General features: G+C 48.4%; 1 protein-coding gene across 18 annotated transcripts in view; it reads right to left on the bottom strand.

Moving 5' to 3' along the window:
* The window catches only part of TRERF1 (transcriptional regulating factor 1), a 204,156-nt gene that overhangs the window by 119,647 nt on the left and 67,258 nt on the right, over positions 1 to 17,251 (bottom strand). For all 18 annotated transcript variants that reach the window (XM_071218450.1, XM_058306738.1, XM_058306735.1 and 15 more), the window contains one exon: positions 5,939 to 6,019. The gene's annotated coding sequence lies outside the window, so the exon portion shown is untranslated. The remainder of the gene's footprint in view (positions 1 to 5,938; positions 6,020 to 17,251) is intronic.

Raw genomic sequence — 17,251 nt, forward strand, 5'->3', positions numbered from 1 at the left:
GCCAGTGGGCCCTACAGGAATTTGTGCTCCTGGGTGTTATGGAATTCAACTCAGATGTGCCTTCTCTACACGTGTCTCTTCTGTCACTTTGACTGAACCTGTGGTTGGTGCTGGGGTTGGTGTATACTCAGGAGACTTCAATCTCTAGACTGTCCATGTGCCAGCTGGGCCCTGAGCCCCAGCAGAGTTGTAATACCTACTCTCTGGTTCACTGGACTTACCCAGATCAGCCAACAGGGAGGTGAGGATGGTCAACCACCACACCAGGGAACCAGAGAATCTACAACTGCAAGCAGGAGAATCCCATCCACCAGCCATGTGGGATCTAAGCCCCCTCTCGATTTAGAGGTGGAGTGGACATTGCCATCCCAGGGACCTCAGGATGGAGGAATAATAAATGGATTAGAGTGGACTTACAGGTATTCTACTATAGAATTATTGTGACTCTAGCAATGGGAGAAAGTATATCACTGATGTGGAGACAGTGACCACGGAAGTTGCTGGGGGCAGGGAGAGGAAAGAAGAGATGTGATATGGGGGCATTTTTGGAACCTAGAGTTGTCCCGAATGATACTGCAGGCATAGATGCAGGAAATTATATATTCTGCTGTAACCCACTGAATGGATTGGGAGAGAGTGTAGACTACAATGTAAACTATAAGTCATGCTGTATAGCAGTGCTCCAAAATGTAGTCATCAAATGCAATGAATGTGCCACACTGATGAAAAAGGTTGTTGATGTGGAAAGAGTGGAGGTGGGGTGGGGAGTGGGGGTACATGGGAACCTCATATTTTTTAATGTGATGTTTTGTGTGATCTATGTATCTTAAGGAAAAAAAGATAATAAAAAAATACTCAAGGGAGGGAGATGAAAAATTATGGTCTATAAATGTATCGTGTGTAAAGGTCCAGGTTACTCTGAAACTCTTCTTTATCCACAGACCACTCACTGCACCCCCTCCAGCCTCAAAGCCGCCTCCTCTCCTCCTGGTTTTTCTTTATTTTTCTCTCTCTCTCTATTTTTTTTAAATGTTACATTCAAAAAATATAAGAGGTCCCCATACACCCCCCACCCCCCTCACCCCACTCCTCCCACATCAACCACCTCTTTCATAATCATGGCACATGCACTGCATTTGGCTCCATTTTGGAGCACTGCTGTGCCACATGGATAATGCTTTACATTGTAGTCCACACTCTCCCCCAGTCCACCCAGTGGGCCATGGCAGGACATACACTGACCAGCATCTGTCCCTGCAGTACCACCCAGGACAACTCCAAGTCCTGAAAATGCCCCCATGTCATTTCTCTTCTTCCCTCTCCCTAGCCTCAGCAGCTACCGTGGCCACTTTCTCCACATCAATGCTACAATTTCTTCCACTACTAATCACAATAGTTCCATAGTAGAATATCAGTAAGTCTCGTCCTGGTTTTGAACCACAGGTGAGAGCGCTTGGGGACTGTGCTCTCCTCACCAACATTAATACAGGAACCCCAAATGAAGACACTTCACGTTCCTGGGATTCTGAGGGCAGCTCAGAGAAGATTCGCAGCATTTTGTCAGCTGAAATTGCACTATCATTAAATGCCCAAGACTAGTTTCTCAGTACTGCAGCACCTCTTCTCACCCAGGTGGATCCTAAAAGCCACCCAAGGAAATGCATCTTTCCCTGACTGTGTGGCTGGCTTGGGAAACCAAAGCCAAGGGAAGTCACTTTCCCCTCCTGAGCCTCCAAGCTGAAAAAAAAAGGCAAGAAAATCAGCTGGGATAGGTCATGACAGATCATCAACTGTTTACAAGTTTTTTCAACTAAGAATAAACTAGGGAAGCAGATGTGGCTCAAGTGATTGGGATCCCGCCTACCACATGGGAGGTCCCAGGTTCAGTTCCCAGTGCCTCCTGGAGAAGGCAAGCTGGTGCCACCAGCAGGCACTGCAACCTGGCTTAGCAAAGAGGAAAGACAATGGGAGACACAACAAACCAGGGAGCTGAGGTGGCTCAAGTGACTGAGTGCCTCTCTCCCACATGTCTCGGGTTTGGTTCCCAGTGCCTCCTAAAGAGAAGAGGTGCAGAAGAGGAGCAGACACAGGGAGCACACAGCAAATGGACACAGGGAGCAGACAGTGACCATAAACAATGCGGGGGGGGGGTGGAATAAATAAATTAAAGAATAAATTAACATGTTGCAGTAAAATTAAATTCCTCTGTTCCAGGGGTTATACCTACTTTTAGCTTAATTGTATGCCACTGAAAACTTTATTTAGGTTTTCCCCCAAATGAATTCAAATTAAAAAAAACAAACACTTAAGTACAAAAAAACCATAAGCACTAAATATTTTAGTAGCTTTATTTATCTCATCTTTAAAAGAACTAATCAGTGACAGATAATATATTTTTTGTGAAGAGAGTTAATTTCCTAGATTAAACATGCACATAAATGTGACAATATTTTGAGATATATGACACTAATAAAGGTAACATTTACTGGACCAGCCACCAGGCTAAGCACTTGACTTGGATTACCTCTGTTTAATCCTTACAGCAAACCTATAAAGTAGATGCTATTCTTATCCCATTTTATAGATGAGGTTATAAATGAGGAACCTCATTACTGTAATTTAATCTCTACCAACCTAGAATCTGAGCTCAGTGTTTACTCTGCCTATAAAAAGGTTGAGCCAGCAGATGAGGAATTAAACAGGATTGCACAAGGCATATTTAACCTACTAGAAGGTCCTGTGTTTTAAGACATACTGAAAACCAGATGCTAATTGCAAGCTTCACAAAGGGAACTGTTTGGGAAGATTCTGCCCTATACTACACTGTATGGAAATACTTTAAAATTCAAGGTGAGTTTTCCCTAATACCCTCAATTAATCCTAGTATGGTTGTACTCAATTTCTATAGATGCAGTATGGTAGATCCTAGTTGCTGCCCTTCCAGTATCCATGTCCCTCCTTCCCCAACAGTAGCCAGGGCTTTGTTCATCGTTTCCCTCCCACCCAGCCCCAGTGCTTTGTGGGAAACAGATACACACATCCTCACAGTAGAGGGAGAGGCCAATCAGCGCTGCTAACCGAGCCAAGGCCTTCTCCTGGCTATCAGGACTGGTTCACAAAGGGACATATGACTCAATTCAGACCAATGAAATGCCAGGGTTGATTTGCTTGGGTGGGACTTCTGGGAAAGTGTCTTTCATAGCCTTTTCTAAGAGTTACTAGATGGGATGGTTTCTTTCCTTCTGACCAGAGGGATGTGTATCCTAGAAGCCTCATCTCCAAGACTGCAAAAACTGAAATGCCTTCCAGGGCCAGGCAGCCAAGAGGAACTGGGAACGCCCAGGTGTAAGGGGTAAATGGCAGGTGTGCCTTCCAGGGTGGGGGTGGGAGGGGAGGCAATACCTAGCTGCAGCCCATCACTGCCTGGTGGGCGCAGAAGCCTAGCACGGCCAGCTCTTCCCGTCTATAAAAACAAAACAGAAGTCAGAGGTGTTGTCGAGGGTGTGCAGAAACAGGAACCTTTGCACGTTGTTGGAGGGAATGGAAAATGGTGCAGCACTATCCAAAACAGTATGGTGGTTTCTCAGAAAGTTAAATGTAGAATTACCATACAACCCGGCCTCTCCACTCTTAGGTATATACCCCAAAGAATAAAAAACAGGGACTGGCACAGATACTTGTACATCAGTGTTCACAGCAGTATTATTCACAATAGCCACAAGGTGGAAACAACCCAGTGTCCATCAGTGCACGAATGGATAAGCAAAATGTGGTGTATCCACACAATGGGATGTTATCCTATTGTAAAATGGCAATGAAGCTGTGGTACATGCTACAACACGGTGAACTCTGAAGACATCCTGTTGAGTGAAAGTACAAGTGTACAACTTCACTTACGTGAAATACCTAGAATATGTAAATTCGTATAGAGAGGAAGGGGGTTAGAGGTTACCAGGGCTTGGAGGTGGGAGTGGAATGGGGTGTTACTGTGTAAGGAGTTCCTGTTCGGTGTAATGAAAAAGTCTCAGAAATGGATGGTGAATGTGTAATTATTATCACCGAATTGTACATTGATAGTGGTTAAAATGGGGAATTTTGAGCTGTATATATGTTATCACAATAAAAAAATTTTTTTTTAAAGAAAAGAAATAAAAAGTGAACCCAGGAACTTCTGCAGCTGTTCTGCCTCCACGAGAGACACCAGCCTGAAGATGAACTGACACTGTGGAGTAAGAAGCAGAGAAATAGAAAGAATCTGGGTGTCTACTCCCCCCATCCCTGTACTTTGCAGGTAGGTAAGCCTATTATTCCCCTCTGCTGCTGAAGCTACTTTGAGTAAGATTTTCTGTTACTCACAACCAGAAAGAATCTAGACTGATAAATGGGGAAACAAATGCTAATCTTGTGCCTTTTCCTGGCACTCAATCAAATTTTGCTTTACATTGTTTCTTAACTGTTTCAAGAGTTTGTGCTGTTTTCCCCAGAAAGCTCTAAGGAACTTTCAAGAAACACTTGACAGAATGAATGAGTGGCCTTGGACAAGTCACTTGACTTCCCTGGGGCTTTTCAACTATAAAAACAATGAGGTTTGAGTAGAGGATTTCTGTGGCTTCTTCCAGCCCTCACAGTCAATGTTCTATGCAGCTGATAAAATGATGCAAAGTTTCACTCGGCTCTTTTGCTTCTAAATAGAAACATCTCTTATCACACAATCCTGGTAATCTTGGCTGTGTCAGGTCCTTGCCATTTGCCCCTCTACATCCACTCTCCACTCTGTTCTGCGCCCCCCGAGGTTCTGATCTTTGTGGACCGCATCCATTGGGCTCCCTGGCCTTCTGGTTGCTGGCTGAATCTGGCGAATGGGAAGCACCATCAGGAGACAGGAGGACAGAAAGAAGAATCAAGGAGGGTATGCGTCCTCCTGTCTCTCAGCCGTTGCTGTAGGGTTGGCTGCATCCCCCTACAAGAGAGGGCCTTTCCATATAGTTTCTCTCCCAGCTCTGTTAACCAATTCCACCCTCTGCCTTTCAAGCCTAGGGGTGGTAACCTGCTCTTGTGAGACCTGCATGCTTCAACATCCCTTGTTGGTTTCTCTTAACCCTACTTTTACTCTTCCAGATAATCCCTTCGGTAGAGTCTCTTTGATTTCCCCACTGAGTAAGCCATCTGTTTCCTACTGGAACACCAAGACACAATGGCTTAAACATTAAATCAAAATCAGGCATAATAAAAAAGAAACCAAGGCAATCGACTCTGAGTCTCACATAGGAAGAATGGAAAGTCTGGCATATTCCAAGGGGGAAATAAAGTCACATAAACCGAAAGAAACAAATCAGACACTACCACCCTCCTTCCCCATTGTTCCTGAGAATTTGTGGAAAATAGCCGTCTCTCGCTAAACCAAGGTTTAAACCTCAAAAACAAAAAAAATATCTTTTTACACACAAACTTATTGATCCTTCAGACAGCTTCTGTGTGGGACCTGGCAGAGAAATCATGGCTACGTGACAGTTTTCTAGATGGACAAACTGAGCTTGGAAAAGAAACACACTGGGCCAGCTCAAAGGTTCTTTGATCTAGAAATCTGCCTCCTAGAGACTCTGGAGTTTCTCACGGTAGCCTGCTGTGATACCATTCTCCAACCATCTCTGCTTCTAGAGTTACCATCCAGGAATGTCCTTTAGACCCTTAACTCTTCACAACAACTCTGCAAAATCCAGAGTTGGAAAAGACAAGATTCGCTCGGCTGCATTCCAGAAGATCCTGAGTTCCAATACACAGAACCACAATCACTGACCATTTCCCAGGGAAAGCTTTCCAGAAATCCATGGGCGCCCAGGCCCCGAGCAGACCCCTCCCCTTGCCTTCTCCGAGCATTTCCCATTCCGCAGGGGTTGAAGAATCACTTTTACGACACCAGTTATTCCAGAGAAGCTACCTGTTCAGGATCGAGAGCTCAAGCTTTCAGGGCCGACCTGCTTCTGTGTCTTCCTCCTCCAGCATCCTCCAGAGCCAGGGCCTGTAGGAGGGACCCAAAAAGCACATTCAGGATATGTGGCTTCAACAGGGGAACAGGGAACATGGATCAGGGAGAGGCTGGAGAAGCCACCGGGGGTGGAGCCCTGCAGAACCCAACCGCCGATGGTCCCACCAAGGAGGAGGACCCAGCCAAGGCTGCTGAGGAAGGCCCCTGAGGATTTAGGAGAGAAAAGCATCCGACTTCATTCTTCTGGTTATTCGGGCCCAAACCCCTCGAGTCCTCATGACTCCCCTCTTCCCTTACAGCCCACATGCAATCCATCAGCAAATGATGTCACCTTTATCTTCAAAATGCATCCAAACCCTCATTTCTCCCACCTCCACTACCACCACTTTGGTCCAAGCCACCAGCATCTGTCACAAGACTATGACAATAACTTCCTAACGGGTCTCCCTACACCCACCCGCACCCTGCTGGAGTCCACTCTCCCCACAGCAACTGGACGTTCATTTAAAAACCACTGCTCTGCTCAGAACAGTCCTATACTATAAGAGCTCTCTCAAAGCAAAAGCCAAAGTCCTTAAAATGACCCACGAGGTCCACAGAACCTGATCTGGCTTTTTTCCTGGACATCCTCTCCTCTACTCCACCCTCCCTCACTTTCCTCTAGCCACCATGACTTCCTCAAATACCTCAAGCAGGCTCCTGCCTCAGGACCTTTGTACTCGCTCTTCCCTCTGCCTGGAACACATCCCTCAGGGGCCCTTTACTTCCTGGATTCTGCTCTAATATCACCTTTTCAGTGAGGCCTCCCACCCCTGCTGGTATTATATAAGGGGCCCAAGAAGGGTTGGTCCTCTCCCTCCTTCTGGCTTTCAGCTGTCTCCCATCCCGGTTTTATTTTTCTTTGTAACCCTATCACCATCTGGTATATTTATTTTTTTATCAAATCCCCCCCTCCCCCCATATACAAACACAAATTATATAAACTCCCTGAGAGCAGAGACACAGTATCATAGTATGCCTCAGAGCTAGGCACACAGTAGGTACTAAAGAAATAATTATTAAAAGATTTATTGTGGAATCAAAAAAGCCAAGAGAAACAAAAGTTGCAACTAGGAGGAAGTTGTCCACAGTGTCAAAAGTAGCAAAGAGGTCCAGAAAGATAAGGACTGAAGTGTCCGTTGGATGTGGCAATGTGGAGGCAACGGGTGACCTCCGGGAGGGCAGTTCCTGTGGAAGGCGGGAGCCCTACCACAGCCAGCTCTGCCAGGCGCATCCCTCCCAGACAGAAGCCAGCCCCATGTGCTACGTCAGCACTGACAGGACGTGAGGGAGCAAAACCTGAGGGAAGAGTCTTTCCAGGTGCTGGTCTGTGAGGGAAGGAGAAAAGGAAATGCAACATAGAGGGGGCTGAAGGTTTGAGGAGAGATTTTACTGCGGAACGGCTGAAGTGGTGGGGGTGGGGCACCCATTGACAGGGCGAGGACTCTAGCCAGGAGCAAGGGACAGTTGTTTCTCTGAGTGGAAGGAAATCTGGAAGCAACGAGCTCAGATGCAGATAAACACACGGGAAGGTAGTGAGGAACCTGAGTGCACTCAGCGCCGAGGGACTTACTTCTTCAGTAAATAACAGATAGGAAGTTATCTCCTGAATGGAAGGAGGGCAGACAGGGAAAGGGGAGAGAATGGAGGCAGGGAAGCTGCGGAACCCGAGCAGGGCCAGGACCAGGACCAGGCAAGTGAGATGCCTGGGGCGCAAAAGTTAAAGAGACGCTGACTCTCTGGTGCCACCTCTGCACTTGCAGGAGCCTTAGGACAAATGCCTCCTTAAATTTTGTGCCCAAATCAACCTGCTCACCTCATCTGACCAGCCCTGAAGGAAAGAAAGATGACTGATGGCCAGCATAGCTGAGGGCACAGCCGAAATTAGAGGCTAGGTTTCTAGAGGCACTGTAGAGTTTTCTCTGACAAGACCTCAAGCAGCCTTTGTTTAGGTCTTCCTAAAACTGAATTTGAGGAAGCCCCATCCATTTCTGTCAAGGCTGCATTATTCTCCAAGGCTTCAAGATTCAAAACTTTCTGAGACCCCATTTGGTCCTCATTTTTCATTCCCCTAACTCCTCCTACTCCTTAACAAGACCATGCCTCATATAATGTGAGAAGACCCATATTTATTGAGCACCTACTATATGCCAGGCATGTAATAAGTCCTCACAAGACAGTCCTGTGACATATTTTCAGTCGCTGTTTAGAGATGATGACACTGAGGCTCAAAGAAATGAAGTAATTTGCTCAAGGTCACACAGGTAGCAAGTGGTGGGGTTGGGATTTGAAACCCTCTCTGTCTCACTCTTCCATCTTCTCTTCTATCTACACTGCCACGACCCTCGTCCAAGTCTTCACCATTTTATTCCTAAAACTCAAGCTGGTCACTGTCCTCTAACTCACCTCCCAATGCCCCCCATTTATAGTCCACACATCCAGATGACTCTTCTTAAAACACCCCTTTCCCCTGACCCTGTCTGATCAGCTCTGGTGGCTCCCCAAAACAGAAAGCCCCAAACTCCACAGCCATCCCTTGGGATCTTGGGATCCTTCGTGAACAATTCAAATCTCCTTCCTCGGTTTGCTTCCCACACAAACCCGCTGTTCCCCTCCGTCTGGTGTACTTCTCCACAGCCCAAGAGCCCCAGCGCCAACACACGGCCCCTCGCAGCTCTGGCCCGACCTTAGCGCCTGTCCCCAGCCCTCTCCTGCAAGTCCCCAGCTGGCTGAGCTCTCGCCGGCTCTTCTGACCTCGCTGCATTTAGCATTTGCTGGCAAGTAGTCCATGTGCCCCCTGCAGCCCGCAAACCCCCTTGCTGGTAAAAACTGCAGGAAGACGCTTGAAACTGCCCACTGCACAGCACAGTGTCTTGAATGGTAGAGGTTTCTCGATCCATCGAATAATTCTGATGACGCTCCGAGGAAGTAAAGTCAGAAGTTTTTCAAGAAATACAGGTGAACTGGGATGGGTAAGAGGAGAGCTACGCAGGGCCTTCCTGTGCCTTCTTCCGTAGTCTGTCCCCTTCTGTTACTCCAATAAAGAGGAGGAGGGCTGGATGTGGCACTGCCTCCTCTCCCTGTCCCTAAACATTCAGTGTCTTAGTATACTTCCTCAGTCCTCCCCTCCTAACCCCCAAAGCCATTGCACACACTTTCACAGGCACAGTGGATACCCCAGCTTCTCCCCTCTCCAAGGGAAGTGCTTGGAACGGGAGAAATCCAGCTGAGTAGGGAAGCTGCTGGTGACCAGCAGCACGATCAGTGCAGGAAAAAGGATACTGCATTCCTGGGAAAGCAGGAGCTGGTCTGAACGGGCTGCGACCAGCAGCCAGGTATCACCAGCCAACATTTCTGGGACTCACCGGGCCATGGTGGGTGGGCTGGGGAGGGGGGAGGGAAGAAAGGGTGGGAGAGGAGAGGTAAAAATCAGCAGAGCACTCAGAGCATCCAATCACACTCCACACAGAACAGGCAGCACCTGAATAATAAGAGTCGGAGAAACAACTAAGGAGGTCAAGGTAATGCTGTCTGCCAAGGTGCCCAATCCGAAATTCAAGATCTGTCTAAACTAGTGAAACCAGAGGGACAAAGTGGTTCTCAAGGCACAGTTGAAAGAACTGGAGCTCTGGAGTCAGGCCTGGGATCAAATCCTGATCTCACCACCTAGTGGCTGTTCAACCTTGGGCTGGTCACTTAACCTCTCTGAGCCTGGTTCTGTGTCAGCTAATGTCAGGCCTAAGTAAAATAAGAAATGTGTATACATATATATATATAAAAAACACCTAGCATAATGCTGGTATTATATAAGGGGCCAACAGGTGTTGGTCCTCTCCCTCCTTCTAGCTTTCAGCGTTCACAGCTTTCTCAAGCCTCAGTGAAAGGAACAAGCACAGAAGCTACAGAGCAGTTCCTAGCGAGAAGGTTTGCAAAGATGGCAAAAGTCAGTAAAGGAGAACAAATGGGGCACCCCAAGGCCTGAAGAGAGAAGAGCCACAGCTCTGTGAATGCCAGAGTTTCCAAACACACCAAGATTCAAGTCTCGGACTATATCCAAACAGGAAGTTTGTGACAAACTTAGAAAGCACACACATACAACTTCAGGCGGTCACACACCGCTCAGAAAAGATGAAAGTCGTCCCTCCTGGGGTGGGGGGGTCAGTGTGGATGAAAAGGAGCCTGCCTGGCTAAAGCTCCAAATGCACGAGGCTCTCCGTGGGTGCTGGGGTGCACTCCTGCCCTGCGCTGCAGCTCGTGCCAAGCATGTTGGGGATCTGGGCTAACTCGGGGGAGCTGCTCCGGTTTTCCAAAGCCACGATCCATCAACTCTTCCCCCCCCCCCCATCCCTACCCTCCCCTGACGCCAAGGACATGGAGTGCGCCAAGCTCCACGGCTAGGGGGACCTGGGTAACTCCGGTGTGCGGGATCATTTTTCAGCCGCGGGAACTCAACACAGGAGGAGGAAGTGCCCTGCGGAAGGCTGACGCGGTGTCTGTCTTCAGCAGAGCTGGCCGTGGGTCCTCGGGCAGCCACGTTTTCTCCTCTGAAATCCTGCCTGGCACTGTTTCCACTTGCACTGCTCACATGGGTATGGAGCTGTATCACTTAATGTTCCGTCCATTCTAAGTGCAGGCCAGTGATGGCCACACCAAATCCCCACGGCGTGTGTCCCTAGTCCCACCTAGACTGAAACTCTGAGGCTCGTTCCCCTTTGTTCACAGTCTCCCAAGCACCTGCGGATCACGCTGTGCTTTAACACGATGGGTTTGGTGGTTGTGAATACTTAGCAAATTAATGAACGACACCGCCCCAGACCAAGACAAGGTTATTTCCCACTTGTCTTTGATGCACCTTCAGCAAAGACAGGCCCCCGTTCCCCCACTCCCGGGTGAACGGTGCGACGGTGAACTCAGTGTCCTGATGAACACATGCAAGCCTCCGCTGCCGGCTCGGGTGCTGGCCCCCGGTGGGCGCCTCCTGCAGTGGTTTCCCCACCTCCCCGAGTCAGGTTCCTTTTAAAAAAAATGACTCATTTAGGAAGAGACAAAACCAAAACGTCAATGGTAGAGATAAAACAGCACCAAATCTCTTTAAACACCTCCCACTCCATCTAGAATTTAGATCCGATAAAACCTCATGAAAATGGACCTGCTAATTTGGATCTTACAGTATACACAACTCTTAACGAAAACACTTCCGGTAAGTAATGGCTTCTCAACTCTTCTGGGTCTTCTTTGCAAATGGAAGTGGCCTCAGGCCTCTAGCCTGTAGCTTTTCAAAATGAGGAAAAGAGATAGGAAAGAGTCTGTCCATGCTTTCAACTCCTATGTCATAAAATTAATTGTTTTATGTTTTACTACATTTAGGATTCGGACCTATTAAATGCAGGATGCAGTTATTATATCATGGGCCTAATGAAAATTAAGGGGAGTTTTTCATTAAAATTTTTTACTTCTTGGTATGTAAGAAGTTTACAATATACGTACACAGTATGTAAAAGATAATTACATAATACGATAACGTGATCATAGCATTTTACGGTTAAAAAAGAGCAATCAAGGGAAACGGACTTTGGCCCAGTGGTTAGGGCGTCCGTCTACCATATGGGAGGTCCGCGGTTCAAACCCCGGGCCTCCTTGACCCGTGTGGAGCTGGCCATGCGCAGTGCTGATGCGCGCAAGGAGTGCCGTGCCACGCAAGGGTGTCCCCCGCGTGGGGGAGCCCCACGCGCAAGGAGTGCGCCCATGAGGAAAGCCGCCCAGCGTGAAAAGAAAGAGCAGCCTGCCCAGGAATGGCGCCGCCCACACTTCCCGTGCCGCTGACGACAACAGAAGCGGACAAAGAAACAAGACGCAGCAAACAGACACCAAGAACAGACAACCAGGGGAGGGGGGGAAATTAAATAAAAATAAATAAATCTTTAAAAAAAAAAAAAAAAAAAAAGAGCAATCAAGGTGAGCCTAATCTAGGGATTTGCAACATTGGCTACATTCTTTAAAAATGCCCAGGCCCCAGGAAGCGGATGTGGATCAACTGATAGAGCGCCCGCCTACCATATAGGAGGTCCAGGGTTCAAACCCAGAGCCTCCTGGCCCATGTGGTGAGCTGGCCCACACACAGTGCTGCCGCATGCAAGGAGTGCCCTGCCATGCAGGGGTGTCCCCCACATAGAGGAGCCCCACGTGCAAGGAGTGCGCCCTGCAAGGAGAGCCATCCCGTGCAAAAAAAAAAACGCAGCCTACCCAGGAGTGGTGCCCCACACACGGAGAGCTGATGCAGCAAGATGATGCAACAAAAAGAGACACAGATTCCCTGTACTGCCGAGAATACAAGCAGACACAGAAGAACACACAGCGAATGGATGCCAAGAGAACAAACAATGGGTGGTGGGAAATAATAATCTTTAAAAACAAAACAAAACAAAAAAAACTGCCCAGGCCCATCACTAGAGATTCTGAATACGCTTGGACTGGGGTGGGGCTCTGATAGCAGGTATTTTTTAAAGTTCCCCAATGATTTTAATCTATGTCCAGCTTTGCGCACTACTTATGTACTATAGATAAAAAAGCGGAGATCTAAAGAAATCAAGGGCAGTCAAAGATGGCATAGCCAGGCAGAGACAAAACTAGGACCAAATTTGACATTTACCAAACCTGAGCCCAGTTGTGCAGGTTTGCTCAGGTTTTAAAAAAAATTTTTTTTTTTAACTGGGGCACTAACACAGAGTTGCCAACTATTTGATTTGTCAAGCAAATCTATTTTTAAAAATATCTTCCAATTACTAGCACTGCTTCCCACAAGGTCTCTTGCTCATTTGCATACCCGCCACCCACTCTATCCCAAATCCCAGCCCTGGAGGGATTTGTCAATATCTGGCCTCTGCCTAATCACTCCCCCAGCTACTCAGCAACATCCATGTGTCAAACTCAGACAAAAGCCGGGCCTCAACAATTCTGCTTCCTCCTTTCCCTAATTCTATAGGTATCTATTTCTGACCACAAACTATTTCCCAGTCCACGCCAAACCTACCCTTCACTTTCATCATGACTTACCCAGGACAGCCGACATTTGTATAAGTTACAACAAGGAATATTTGCGGTTTACTATTCCACACACAAGGACCCTTCTGAACTTCTCTATACTCAAGGATACACTGAAAACTGTTCAAGGGAGCTGCCCGTGAGGAGAACTGGGAGTGGGGGAGAAGAGGCAGGGCAAGGAGGGTTAGCTCCCTAGCCTTCAGTCTGAATCTGGGGCAAGCATCTATTTTTTTTTTTAATGGGGCAAAAATCATACACACTCTCACACATGCAATAAAACAAAGGAGATTACAAAATGTATCTAAAGTTTGCATCTATCTTCATAAATACAGATAATCGTCTGGGAAGCTGACATGTCCAAGTGCTAAAATGTTCGCAGGGGACAGAGGAGATATTCAGGAAGGACACTTTGTCCATGCGGCCAAAGCGCCAGGAGCAGAGAGGGCCGCTGGGGGGAGATGAACCCGAGGAGGTCAGTCGGGCCCTGGAAGGGGCTTGAGAGCGGCCAGGCTGTGCTCACCCCCCCCACTTCTACTTCTCCCCTTTCTGAGTCTTTACAAAGGCAAGCAACTATACTCCAAGTAACATTCAACCCCCCACCTTGTAGATCAGAAGTCCAGGAACTCTTTAGATGTGGTATAAATTCTCCACACTCCCCCCAGCTCCCTAATGTTTTACACCTAGTCAGCGTTAATCACTTTTCATTCCCCACCCAGCACCTTCAGGCACTGGAATAGGCCTTAAGAAAACCTTTGTGAATGAACAAATGAATGAATGAATGTCTCTCTCACACCAGGTCCTCCCAGGCCCGTTCTGAAAGACAGGGGCATCACTGTAAGTTCAGACCAGAAACTCAAGAACCAAAAAGGGCAGGGCCCAGAGTGAGGGCAGGAAATACAGACAAGAGGGAATGACTTTGAAGCATGCTCATTCCCTACCCTTCTCTGCTCTGTTCCATCACAGCAGCTCTCCCTGCAGGCTGCTTTTCACAGGGGTTAGCCGAGGAGAGGCACTGGCTGGAGACTGGAGGTCCTGTTTGCCTTCTATTTAGGAAGCATTTCCCCCAGACCCCAGCTCCCAGCAAATCGGGCCACCGTGGTTCCAGCTTCTGCCAAGTGATACCAGCCCCCGAAGTGGCCACCACCTCCTCCCTGCTCTCTCCAGCCCAGGGGTGGCTGTGGCTCCCTGTCACTGCTAATCTCTGAGTTGTCTCCATTCTCCGGACTGGCTTCTCAGCCTCTTCACTGCCTGTTCAACCAATTCCCTCGTTTAAATTCCTTCTGGCTTAAGTAGTCCAAAACCATTTGTCTTTTTCTTGTCCGCCTGCTTTTTGTGAATTTTTTTTGTTGTTCTCCTGGTCAGAACCCAGGGTCAGAGCAGAGCAGGGTTTTTCACCGTCAGTACTGATGACACTTTGGGCTGTTCTGTGCACTGTGGGATGTTCAGCAGCACCCCTGGCCTCCATCCACTAGATGCAAGTAGCACCAACCCCCTGGCCCCCCATCTGTGACAACCAGAACTGTCTCCAGACACTGCCAAACCTCCCCCTGGGGAGTAAAATCCCCCTAGTTGAGAAGTATAAAATTGTGGGAAAAACATGGCGTGCCGCCTGGCCCGCCAGCACCACGGAGTGCTGACTCAGCAAGGTGACGCAACAAAAAGGGAGACGAGCAAAAAAACGCAGAACACGCAGCGAATGGACACGGAGAGCAGACAGTAAGCAAGCCACAAAGGGGGGGGATATATAAATAAAACTAAATACAGACACAGAAGAACACACAGCGAATGGACACAGAGAGCAGACAGCAAGCAAAAAGCCGTGGGGGGGAGTGGCAGTATAAAAAATTGTGGGCAAAAACCCATACCCACGGAATCGCTGTGAAGGTTACAGTACACTGGATGGGCTAAGCGTCCAGCCTAGCTCAGCCATTCACTCTCCGCTATGTGTGGCCCTTGGCAAGTTCCTTAACCTTTCCACATCTGCACGCTCCCGTGTGGGAAGCAGGGGCTCAATCACTTGAGCCACATCCGCTCCCAGGGCTAGAGGTGCGAGTGTGTGGATGTGCTCAGGAGAGTAAAAGGCATTTGGGATATCTGCAGCATCTCCTATCAGGTCTAAGGCCCAGCAGAGAGGAAAAATCCAAAGAAACTTATTAACAGTGAAATGTACAAGGGTCAGCAGAGAGAGGTCCAAGAAAAGGTTTCTAAATTGTTCATCTGCTACCCATCCTTCAAACTGCTTCCCCACGTCCCTCCACCCTTCCAGTGTTTAGGAGGATCTAGGACAACAGCGGTGGGTGGAAAAATAGGAAGAGAGAAAAAAGAAATGAGATCACAAAACACCACAGCGAGGCAGGCCAAGGTCCACCCAGTCCAACATCAAGTCTTAGTCCCCTTCCTTCACGTCAGCCTCGACGCTGAAGGACACCTGCCAATTATCCACATCTCCAGAGCCCTCGAGATAAATTTCAAAAGAACTCTGAAACTTTAAAACTGCTGAGACACTAGCCAGGCAGACTGGACCCGGCTGCGTCTGTGGTCTATGTGAGGCCTTTTGGGAAACGCTTGTGGAGCCCTTGACCTAGCACTCGCCCCAATCCCATACAAGGGAAACCTTCGACAACTTTGGCTCCTCGAGTGTCCGCCTCCACTGTGATCCACGGTTTGGTTTGTGGTAGGTTCATTTCTTCATGAGAAAATACTGCTCTGTGAAAGCCTTGTGCTTTTCAGGTAGGCGTGTGTCCCTCAAACACTCAACTAGACTGAAAGCTCCTATAGGACTCGGCTCTTGTTTCTGCTTCTTTTCTATCCTTTTTAAAAATCCTTCCTGTTGGCTTTCAATGGACATTTACCAACCCAAAAGAAAACCAGTTCTCAACTCCCATCCCAGGGCCCAGGTCCTCACTGAGCTCCAGTAAACAACTGTCCTTCCAAGGCCTGAGAGACGAGGCAACGGCCTCCCCCTGTTGCCAGTCCCTGGGTGCTGTACCATCTTTAACCCTGCCTATAGCTCTGAAAATAATCCCTTCATTAAAGTCTCCCAATGAAAAATTCTGAGTGAAGAGTTCAGAGATAACGCACACCTGGTATCTATCTGCGTCTAACAAAGTCCCAGGCTCACTGGAGACTTAGGACCTGTGCACATCCAAAGCAGCTGATGACATCCTGAGGGTGTGGAGCAGAGCTACCTGCCGCTGATGGCTAAAGGAGAGATGCTACTACCTGCCGCTGATGGCTAAAGGAGAGATGCTACTACCTGCTGCTGATGGCTAAAGGAGAGATGCGTCAGGGCTGGAATGGCTGGAGAAAGTCTCATGGAGGAAGTGAGACGTGAATGGGACCTTGAAAAATGGGTTCAACTGGGTCAAGTGGAGAGGAAGTGGGACGACCATCCCAGGCAGTGGGCCCAGCACACGGTGCACTGACCACAGGTGGGTGGGGCCATGCTACGGAGGAACGGGACCATGAGGCAGTGACAGGAGTCGATCAGGGCGTGCATTAGGGAATCAGACAGGCCGGGGTCTGAGTCCAGCATGGCCGCTGGTTGGATGAACAACCAGGCAAGTCACTACCCTCTCTCAGTCCCACGTTCCACATCAGCAACCTGCCTGCTAGGCTTGTTGAAAAGATTTAACGAGAGGATGCATGTAAAATGACATCCAGTGTCTGTCATCGATAAATATTATCTGTTATTACTGCTACAGTCAAAACTTCCCAGTACCTTATCCTGCTGATGCTGTCAGGGCACTTTCTTCTTTGTAACAGACATGGTGCTGCAAGAAGCAGACCTAGATGGCAGGTCACATGCTGAGTACCCAAAGGGCCCGCTGAGTGCTAGGACTCCCAGGCAGCCGGCTGGGTATTCTTGCCACCTGCACTGTTCTCTGCCCTCCCGGAGCACCACCAACTACATCACCTGGGCTGCCTAGACTTCCAGCTGGGTTTGGCCAAAGGGAATGCATGCCTTTCCCTTTTTCTCCCACCTCACCCAGTTGGCAGTGACGGTATCCCTTCACCATCACAGCTCCTGTTGGGGGGGGGGGAACCCCCTCCTTCTGGCCTAGGGGTGGTAACGGCTTCCCATATTGCCATCCCCAGGATGCTTCACCAGGTTTGAAGGCACCTGCCCATGCACATCCTTCTTCATGACCATCTCTGCAGCAGTCAAACCCTTTGCATATGCCA

This window comes from Dasypus novemcinctus, chromosome 11, assembly GCF_030445035.2.
Source record: "Dasypus novemcinctus isolate mDasNov1 chromosome 11, mDasNov1.1.hap2, whole genome shotgun sequence".
NCBI classification, from domain to species: domain Eukaryota; kingdom Metazoa; phylum Chordata; class Mammalia; order Cingulata; family Dasypodidae; genus Dasypus; species Dasypus novemcinctus.